The following is an 11,635-nucleotide window of genomic DNA, read 5'->3' on the forward strand; positions in this document are numbered from 1 at the left end:
TCTCCACTTCAGCTACAGGAAAGCATGATAATATTGGCCCCAACTGACCACATGGCATCTGAGAACTCAACCAAACCTAGATTCAAAACACAGCCTAGAGAGTTGCCCCTGCATGGCCCCATGGGAGTCTTACTACCAATCAGAATACATTTCTTACACAGGAACAGGAAACAGAGAGGTGGGACTGAACAGGTTATAAAAAGCCTAGCAAGCCCCTTCCTCAGCCCTTCCCTTCTCCACCAACATTGAAACATGTGATCACCTTTTCTGTTCAGGACTCAAGCCATGTCGTCCTGTCCAACAATAAACCATCTTTCCATGCAGCCTCCATGTCTCCAGTGACTTTTTCCCCACTTGGAGCCGAACCCAGAAGGACATTTCTTTCATTACTCTAAAATCAGTGTCTTCAAAAACCTGCCAGTCCACTCTAAGAAGCAGTCAGTCAGTGCTAAATAATGACACTGGGGAAAAAAAGGAGAAATTCCAAAAGAAGGACAATAGCCAAACAAAACATGAAAATCATTGATGATGAAACCATTCTGCAAGGTTTATAACTTTTGCTATTACCAATAAAATTTATATTAGGAATTTTATTTGCAGGGATTATACATTTATGAAAGGCAAACATGAGTTTGAATATGATACAAGAGAAACTACAAAGTCATACTTGTGGGTAATTTAATCATAGTTTATTCAGCTATTTAGCTTTGAATTTTGGGTTTACATGACATAATGTCCATAGTTTGGATATTTGATATTCATTTGCTCCATCTCTTTGTAGCCTGAATTGAACTGATCTGAGCAACAGTTCACCTATATTTTTATGGTCATAATCTCATTGAGACTCTAAGACGTCTTGTATTCTTGCCTTGCTTTTTATATTTTCCATTGCCTTCAATTTTTTCAGGTTCATTTAAAAATACTTTGGATTAAATGTGACTAGCAGTTTTCAAATAATTTAAATGCTGTCATAGAATGAACAGTGTGATTAGTAAAAAAGAAAAGACAGGAGAAAAAGCATCTGCAGAGAATATTTAAACTAAATAGACACTTCAGTCTAAGCCATGGCTTGTTTATCTATGGTTTGTTAAACCACAGTTATAATTTCTTCCGATTTATTCCACTTATATGTTATATGCTAAATGTATATTGAGGAATTGGAAAAAGATGACCATCATTTTTTAAAACTAGAGGAAGAAACATCAATAAGCTAAGCTGTACTGATGATACTACTCTGATAGCTGAAAATATGAATGATTTCCAATCTTAGTAATGAAAGTCAAGGAGCACATTGAAAAGGGATCTATGATTAAGTATAAAGAAGACTGGGAATTCACAGTAAAATTATGTTGAACAGCTCTGCCTTTAGGATTAACAATAAAGGAACAAAAAGTCAAGGGATATACCATAGAAATTTTACTTCAAGCTATCTGAAGTTGCAAATACATTATCCCTGCACTTGCATATGTAGAGTGATGAAGGAGAATCATCATCATCATCATCATCAATTTAGTTATGAATTATATTTTGATACTGTAGAAGTGCTGGGTAGAGGATGCAAGAGTTAATATCACTGTAACGCTTGGGAGCTGTTTAATAAAATATAAAGAGGATAGCATTTACTAATAATCTTTTCTTGATTATCATTGAAGATTAAAGGGCAAGGGCAGAAGGACAGTTCTGATACAGCAGAAAATGCCACGTATCATCTAAACTGCTACATGTCCAGAATTTGAGATGTATTTTCATGAGCCAAAAGAATAAAAACCCTATGTAAATTCTGATCACATTTCTGCCCAGAACGTTCTCTAATGAGAAAACCATCCAATGTGAATTCTAAAGTTGGTGAGTATGAATTGAAGCTGGAGTAAATCACAAATGTTAGGACAAGCAGCCAACTGTAAAAGTATCAGCAAAATAAAATACTTGGAAGACAATAGCACAAAATCTTTATTTTCATTTACTAGTAATTCATCCTTTGATTTAGACAGGTACAAGGAGGTAGATGCATTGAAACATATCTTAGCAGCCAAATGAAATAATGCTATTTAGTGTTTCTCTAACGTGTCTTCATTCTTTGTTTGAGATATGAAATTTAGAACACAACAATAGGAGAAATTTCTGCAGGGAAGTAGAAATCACCAGGTTTACAAATGTATGGCACAATCTCTTATTTCTGTGGAGTTCATTGGTGCTACAGATCTCTGCAGAGAGGGAATTCTGTTCTACTAGTCCACCCCAAATGCCTAATAGGGTTTATTGGATTCCAAAGGGCATTTGGATCAGATTATAAAGATATAAATTTTTATTTAGTTTAACTCTTTACATTTGTTTATTCAATGCTACAATCATTCATTTTTATGCTTGGAAGAGGGTATCTGCATTTTGAAAAAAAAAATCAAGATGCAGCCAGGCACTGCTTCTTTTTTATGTGCATTGCACAGGTGTTAAGATATGTGTCCATATTATCCAAAAGCTAATGGAATAGCAGCAAATTTCTACCTCAGTAAAATTATGAGGTATCTGGTTCACTGGATAGAATAAATTTTCTTATTATTTTCCCTCTATGACTCTGTTATATTAGATACTGATTCTCACAGCTGGAAAATATTGAAAATAATATTCAGGGTAAAATTCCAGGTTCCACACTCCCCATTATTTGCAAGTTTTGTGTTTAGGTTGCTAGGCCAAGCGTAACTCTTGTTCTTGCATAATCACACATCAATAGATTATTGCAATAAGTACGATGCCTAATTTATGTGCCTAACAGTCAGAATATAGTTTAGTCCCTGTGTGAGCAAGTTTGACCTACATTTCTTTTAGAACTGCCTGCATCTTCCAAAGAAATTGATTACTAATTCTACAATAGCAGGTTGTAATTACTGAATATAATACTGAATGATGCCTCCAAATACCATTTCTCCTTCTTTGTAAACATTTCATGAAAATGTATGAGGGCTTGGGAGACCGTTAACAGGGAGACAATAATTTTGCTACTTATAAAGAAGCAAGCTGATTATCTTGAAAGTGTGCAGATAACTTGGATGTATGATCTGAAGTAGGTGCGTGGGGTGGATTTTCTATTTTTTATCTCATAACGAATGCTGTGTTGCACCTTTCTGCTTAATCATCTGGACATATTATTTTTTTCCCTATTGCTTTCTTTCCACTAGAAGATAAACATGGTGTCAGCTCTGGCAAGCCCAAGAAAAACCAAGAGTTTTTCTTGACTGTGTTTCAAGGACTACCTGCTTTGCTTTTCAATATAGTGTGCCAGATGGATCATATATATGACAGGTAGGGCAGGTGTCTTGCTATGTGGATGGCAGTGGCAAGGGAGCATTTATCTGAAACAATGCTGTCCTTAAATAATCTCATAGACAAGCCATGTGATATGTGTATGCTCAGTAGGGTCTAGGAAATGCATTGTACCATAGTCCCAGGCTTATACTGCTTTAATTAATGCTCGCTGTAATGTCTTTTCTATCAGGTTAATTTCAAGAATATTGATTATAAATTGACTTTTAAAAAGGACAAATCAACCTGTTATTGACCAGTGTGGAACAAATAATAACACCACAATTTAGAGCCATTGAAAAAAAATCAAATGAAAGTTGTATGGAGCTAATTTATATATTTATAGGCATAACTTGATTAATGAATAATTATTATCCTATAAACTTAGCTGCAGGTCTGAATCAATCCTACTTAAGAAGTTTGTGCAAAGTGATGTGGAAGTCAGTCCTGCTATAGTTCTATATTACTTTCAGTAGAAGTATGCGTAATATCCCAAGTCCGCAGAGGGATGGTCTAGAGCAGGGCTGTCAAACTCACAGACTGTGGACCAGATGTGCCACCTGCTGGTCACGCCCACACCCGGTTTAGCGAAGGGAAAAATATGTCACATGACGCCGTGAGTTTGACACCCCTGGTCTAGGGTACTAGGGAAGGATCAGCAGCCAAACAACAGGGCTATATGTTTAAGGCTTCAGACTGTTGTTACTGTATGAAACCAGATTATCCATAAAAAATAGACAGCAGAGAAGAACAGTTTCCTCACCACTATTACATGAGTGCCCTGTCTCACTTCCAGAGGCAGCTTTCCGAAAGGACGAACCTCCTCTATTAACAATATGTGTGCACTATTGTCTCCTACTATGTGTTGTGGCCCACCACCTGCCAACAGAGCTGGCGGCAAACTCGGATGATGGTTGGGAAAGAACTTGGGCCAGTTCTGGAGCTCTGATGGATGCTCAGCGTCAGACACAGAGATAAACCCAGGGCTGTCCAGCATTTCACATCCACTGGAGAGGCAGCTGCCTTTGGAGTCAGAAATGAAGAACAGCTGCGGCCTGTTCCAGATGTGCGGATGTGCAGAGCTGACAGGAGAGGTGAACAATGGAGGACAATGAGTTCGCTCGGGAAGGAAAACAAACATGGATGCTGAATAGCCCCTCCCTGACTGGGGAATAAATAGGAGGAAAAGGGAGGAGTGGTTGTAGCAGACAACTGTATTTCTAGAAAGTTTGCTCCTTGTATGTTTCATGGGACAAAGACTGCCTTGCTGGAACTGAGGTTTGTCTATTTCTTTGACTTAATTTGCAGCCTTCTGGCTGGGAGCTCACAATCTTGCATTTATCTTAACAAGCTGATAAGGACTATTGCTTCAGTTAACTCTTTTCAGGACTCTTGCCTGGACTTTCTGTTGGTGAATGCAGTCAAATCCCAAGGCGTAATTAAAGAGGGTTTTTTCTTTGCGAGGAGTCTGTTTCTTGCTTCTGCGACGACCCAGGTCAGAACATTATGCACACATGTCATGTCAAACAATTGGGCAATATTGCAATTCAGATTGGGCATGCGTGCAAAGGAGACCTAGATTTTCTGTCTACCTGCTCCCATTAATGCTGGTAGCTACCGTAAAAAGTAACAATTTGATCCATTCAGATTGGGCATGCGTGCATATTGTTAAAAGAATCCCGTATTGATACAAATGAATACTACCTGATTTCTATAGTATTAGTTTTCTTTTCTCTTTATTTTAATCATTATGGTGCATGTAGGATTTTTATATTGTCACCATTGCATTTTGTTCCTGTTGTAGTTGTTATATTTCACCAATAAAATATTTTCTAAAATATAAGAAAGACCAGCTTTTATTCGGATTTTCTCCATCAAATTAAGAGATCTTTAAAGAAACCAGAAACAGCTTGTGAGGGACTGGTTTTTCTCCCTTGCATATTATTACAAGAAATGTAAAATCATGCTTTATTACTAACCTATCCCATTGCCATGATTTTAAAGGGAAGGAATCCAAATAATGCTGAGTTTGGCATAACACTGCTTCACCTAATTATTGCTTTAAAATTAATGAACAAGAGTTACCTTAAAAAACACTCCACAACTCAATACCCATTCCTGCTATATGTTCAACTTTATGCCAGTTCTGATCTCAGATAGCAGGATGGGAAAATGCCTTAACCTCACTGGCTCCCTTGAAATTGCTGCTAGTCATGATTGATGATGCTGGACTTAGAACAAACTTCAGTATGACTCAGGAAAAATCAGCTGTTTTCAATACCTCCGGCAAAGTAAGAAAGATAAAGGTAATCTCTGTGTTTGTTATTATTGTAAATGTTCTGCTCAGTTGGACTGCACTCAGGCAGAACCTATTTATTGCTATGGGAGAAAGATGACTCTCTAGAATTGTCCATAGGGAATGGGGATAAAAACACCAACTGCGCTAACAATTTAACCTAGGCTTGTTGATTGTAAGCATTTTACATTGTACTGTTAATTATTGCCAAAGGCCAATAATTTGACTTAAAGATAATGCAGTGCCACCTTTTGGCCATGGGAGGTCAGTGGTTGCTGAGAAAAAGATGCTTTAAGACACTTTCTGAATTCACAATCCTGTATTGAGAAAATGAGATTTAGTTTTCAAAACCTGAGATGTCAGTCTTGATCACAGGAGAAAGAAGAAAGCTGCTGGTATGTGTCAGCCTAAAGAACTAAGGGATGATCATCTCTGGTTTTTGAGGCAGTGTGTGGATTAGATGTTAAAGTGGCCCAACAGGGCCTCAGCGTTGCACAAACCTGTCCAAGATAGCCGTACGCTGATTTGTGTCAGCATTTGGGATGTATGAGTAGTATCTACATCTGTGATGTAGATACCGTGTTAGATAGAAGCCAGCCGAACCAATCCTGAAAAGGAGTGTGTGCGTGCAGCATATACGACTGCCGCACGTACTCACTGGAGCGAAGGGCTTCCAATTGGCACGAGGAACAATTTGGCTGTGAGCTGCATTAGCCCAATGACATATTGGTATTTCCTTTCCTCTAAGGCAGAATATTAGGGCATTCAGTGGCTTATGCTGCATCAGGAAGACATAGTTTTTGGTAAGCTTGTCTCTAGAGAGTCTGTTTTCTGAACGGAATAAGGCCAGAAAAAGGACTTCTCAGAGGAGGTGGACTTGTGGAAGACTGTTTTCATGGAGACTTACCTGACACGGAGTTCTTTTTTTTCCCAATCAAAGATCTTATTTTTTTAAAAAAAATCTCCATTGCATTTTCAAAGTGAATTCTTTTGCTTTAGCCTGCTTTTTATGTGCCACAGGAAAAAGAAAGTTCAATGCTTTTAATGGTCCCCTTTCTATTGATTTGAATTGTGGCAAGAGAACATATAGGTTTCCATGCTACATCATCTCATGTGTCATATGGTGAACATGTGCAACAGAGAGTGTAGATATTCACCTATATTTCGCTCTCGTTTTAGAATTATACATAGTCACAGAATGAAGTTACATGTAGACTCTTCAGAAATAGAATAGACTCCAGAAAAGGGGGGGGGAGAGCAGATTCCCTTCCTTCCAGGAGAGATCCATCCAAGGTATCAAGTGTCAAGCTTCAAAAGGCGCCTTTGCGGTTGCAACTACTATTGCTTCTCAGCTTGCCAACCGACTATCGGGAGAGGGAAAGGGGAGATAGAACTTATATTTTTCAGACTATAAGATGTACTGGAGTATAAGATGCACCTTAGTTTTTGGGGAGGAAAATAAGAAAAAAAATTCTACCTCTGCCTACCTACCATGGTATTCATCTGGCTAGCAAAAACAAGCAAAAAAACGACCTGTTTTTTTTGCAAAAACTGTGTTTTTTTGCAAAAAAAAAAAAAAAAAAGGACATGCAGAGGCTTTGGGAAGTTTGTAGTGTGCTCCTGGAGGCCGGGGGTGGGGAGTGCAAAAATGAGCAAAAATGGGCCATTTTTTGCTCGTTTTTGCCCTCCCCAGCCCCCCAGGAGCAGTTTCGGTAGGCCAAAAATGCTGTATTCATTGTATAAGATGCACTCAGATTTTCACCCTCTTTTTGGGGTGGAAAAGGTGCATCTTATACTCTGAAAAATACAATATATATAAAGAGTAGTTATTGAATCCTGCTGAATCAGTTACTTGTGTGTGCTTTCTGAATGTGATTGTTGCTGCAAACTCTGACATGTCCTTGCAGCAAATAGCCAGGTCAGCTTCAGCACATTATGGCAGCCTGATTCAGTATGAGCAGCTGATTGGCGGGTGGCTTGGCCTCTCAGAATACCCCCAATCAGCTGTTCCAGGCTGCAGGGATTGCCACACACCATCGCCTCCTCCGTGCCTCGCGTTTTTGGCTACATTCGGTCTATAAGACACACAAATTTTCACCCTCTTTTAGGGGGGAAAAAGTGTCTTATACGCCGAAAAATGCGGTAGCTTCCAGACATCAAGACGTCAGTCGTGAGAACCAAGGACATTTTGGCAAATGTTTACCAAAACCAAAAGACTTTCTCACAACAATACCGGGGAACTCCATTGGACAATGTGACCTGGTTTAATAGTGGGGAGGGAAGACCTGGACTTTAACTTTAATAGGGTTTGCGTGGGAAATGGTTAGATCTGGTTTTACCCCAGTGGTGATTGTTCCCAGTTCGGCCAAACCGGTAGTAGCGGTGGCAGGAGGCTCTGTTCGCCCACCCAGATGCTTCTGCACATGTGCAGAAGTGTTGCGCAAGTGCGCTTGAACCGGTAGTAAAAAAAATGGCAATCCACCTCTGTTTTGCCCTCATCTGTACCGATATGATGTACTCAATAAAGTTTTTGCAGAAAGAGATTGGATCGTCTCAGCCGTGCTTGCTTTCGTTGGTTTGTCAGTTGAAATGTTGACATCAAGAACCAATGAATCAATCCAGAGGAGGGTAAAGCCAATTAACATCCTTCCCATCTCCCCTTCCTATGATTCCTATGACATGTAGAACTTGAAATGACACGAATGCCAGAAAGACTTTTCTCTCTGTTCTGTTGCTTTATTTATAAACTAGAAATATATTTTAGGAAAGATTGATGTTTTTCATAGCCTATTATTCAGTGACAACCCAATCCTCAATGGAGAAAAATAAATTACATAATTACAGAACAACGTTTAGCTTGCTTTTGATGCCATTGCTTAGATAAGCCATTTCACAAATGACTGTGAAAATGATATCTTGTTGAATTTTTACCATATTTCTATTTGTTATTCTTCCATGGAGTTCAAGGCAATTTGCATTGATTTGAAATTATTTGATCCCATGGTAATCTACTGAGGTTAGAGAGAAGGAAGGTAATCTGGGTTTTTGAACATGTATCATATAAATCAAAATATTCAGTGGTGACACAACTCTGTTTCCACCATAGATTTCATCCTATTTCAGGGAATGATTTCTGAATAGTATTATATATCACTGCTAACATTCAGATAACTCTTCTGTATTGTGCATATATGGCATCGTAGATATGGTGGCAGATAAATGAATTGGCTGGGCAGTGCAATTATTTCTTGGCAGACAATCCAATGGAATTCTACATGACTTTTGTCACATATTGATTCATGGTAACCCTTTATCCATAGCCATTATTTTAAACTAGAGGATATATTATGGCCCTAGTACTATGTATATTAGTGCCACAGAGTCCAGAAACTGTTTCCTAATACCTTCTCCTTCTGTCCCAGAATTACATAGAAGAGAACTGAAATGAAAAATAAAATCCCACTAATTGCTGAAAATTAATGGAAAGTGAACTATAGTATTCAATAAAATACATGCTAATATGTGTAGTATTTCTCAAAGGTGAGGCAGCAGAAATCATTGAGAAGGAACATTGTAGTGGTAGGTGACATTAAAGTAATGTTAATGTTTACATCTTCCATTTTTGGATGAATGTATTTTACATGTAAATACAATGTTATTTAATCTGAAAAAATATGAAGTGTCTTTCTTAACCCCCCCTCCCCAAACTGATAGATGGGTGTGCAGACAGCAAGGCAGATTCTTTTATCCCTATCCATTCCATTCACCTTAATTTGTTCTGCAAAATTTGCAGTGACCAGCGCTTCTCAATGGCCACATTCCCAGTAACCCAAACTATTACAAGGTTGTAGCTTGATTTTTTTCCAGTATCTTGTGATAGAAAAACATCAATAATATCCTGAATGTCTCTAGAATTATTGTAGAAAAGAGTTACAGTGGATATAAAAAAAAAATCTACGTACCTCTGTTAAAATGCCAATTTTTGAGGTGGAAAAAAAGTCAGATCAAGATAAATCATTTCAAATTTTTCCCCACCTTTAATATAATACATAAGCTTTCCCTATTCCCTATTCAGAGCTCTGCAGAAGCCTGCACCATGTCTACCTGGTTATCCAGCAAATTGATAGTTCCTTGGTTTTGCATACAGCCCCCTAGAACAGCTTTTCTCAATTTTTTTGCCATAGAGGAAACCATGAAATAATGTTGAACTCTCAGGGAACCTCTGCATACAAATTGCAGAAAATACAAAAACTCTGGAATCATTGGCGCTCTCTGAGGTTAGTTATTTGCTTGCAGATGTTTCATTACCCTACAGTTGCTGGAACTGGGTATCAGAGGTGGGTTCCTACCAGTTCGCACGTATTCGGTAGAACCAGTTCGTCAAATCTACCGAACCGGTTAGAAGAGGTTCCACCAGTGGACCCGGAAAGCAGGCCACACCTACAGAAGAGGTTCCAAAAATTTTTGAAACCCACCACTGGTCCTTGGATATGATTATTCTACACTATCATGCTCATATTTATAAAACTCAGTGCCTCTGTGAAAGGTAAGGATGACTACTGCGTTTGTGGTACAATCATAACATTGCGTGTGTTGAAGTTGTTTTAACGCAAACCAAAGATGCCTTTTAAAAAACAATTTTACATCATATTCTTATGCATGCCAGTGCTGTGTGTGAGGTAATTTAAGGTGGTTCTGACAAGTGTCATCAGCATCTTCATATCCGGTCACATGGGCGGCAAGCCACTCCCACAAAGGAGGCCACACCCACAGAGTAGGTTCGAACAATTTTTGAAACCCACCACTGCTGGGTATGTCTAGTCTGATGAAAAGAAGGACTAGGGGTGACATGATAACAGTGTTCCGATATCTCAGGGGCTGTCACAAAGAAGAGGAAGTCAAGCTATTCTCCAAAGCACCTGAGGGTAGGACAAGAAGCAATGGGTGGAAACTAATCAATGAGAGAAGCGACCTAGAACTGAGGAGAAATTTCCTGACAGTTAGAACCAGTGGTGGGATTCAAATAATTTAACAACCGGTTCTCTGCCCTAATGACTAGCTGGGTAGGCGTGGCTCGGTGGTCATGTGACTGGGTGGGCGTGGCCAACTCAATGTCACTCACATCGATGGGCACTTCATCTTAGCTGTTACAATGTAATAAGGGTTAACCGGAGAGGCAGTTTCTGTAAGCAGGGAAATAAAGATTAGGCTAGTAACAACACCAGAATTTTTCCTTCCTGCTTTCCTTACAGGATTATCCCTGTATAGTGGAAAAAAACAAAATGAGATTTTTTCCAACAACCAGTTCTCCAAACTGGTTAGAAAGTTAACAGCTAATTCTCCCAAATAGGTTCAAACTGGCTGAATCTCACAACTGGTTAGAATAATTAATCAGTGGAACAATTTGCTTCCAGAAGTTGTAAATGCTCCAACACTGGAAGTTTTAAAGAAGAGATTGGATAATCATTTTTCTGAAGTGGGTTGGACTAGAAGACCTCCGAGGTCCCTTCTAACTCTGTTTTTCTATTTCTACTAAGTAACATAAGTAGTGATACCGATCATCAGATGTTATCCAATTGGCTAATGAAATGTCTGCAAGCAAACAACCAAGCTCAGAGAGCACCAAAGTTTCCACAGTTCAACCCTGAGCTCATATATTTTTTTCTACTGGAATATGAAAATGTCACAATACAATTAATTTCTAACCTAGACAGTTCACGTTTAACAATGTTTACAGCAATAGAAAAGTGACAGATTGGCAGCTGAATCATGGCATGTAAAATTCCCACCACTGCAAGTGCTTGCCAGCATTGTGTGGCATGCAAAGTTGAAGCTGAAGAAGCTTCTTGAATGAGAAGCAAAACATCTTCAAGGAAAAACCAGAAAGTGGAGTTGCCTCTTGAAAAAACACCAACACCTGGATGACTGAGAATCTCCATAGACATTACAGTAGTCCATTCAGGAAGTGACCAGGACACAAGCAGCTATGAGCATAAATATCTACAGAAAATAACAGGCACTTCTCAGTTTCTGATAAGTGTC

The sequence above is a fragment of the Thamnophis elegans genome, chromosome 7 (genome assembly GCF_009769535.1).
Source record: "Thamnophis elegans isolate rThaEle1 chromosome 7, rThaEle1.pri, whole genome shotgun sequence".
NCBI lineage: Eukaryota > Metazoa > Chordata > Lepidosauria > Squamata > Colubridae > Thamnophis > Thamnophis elegans.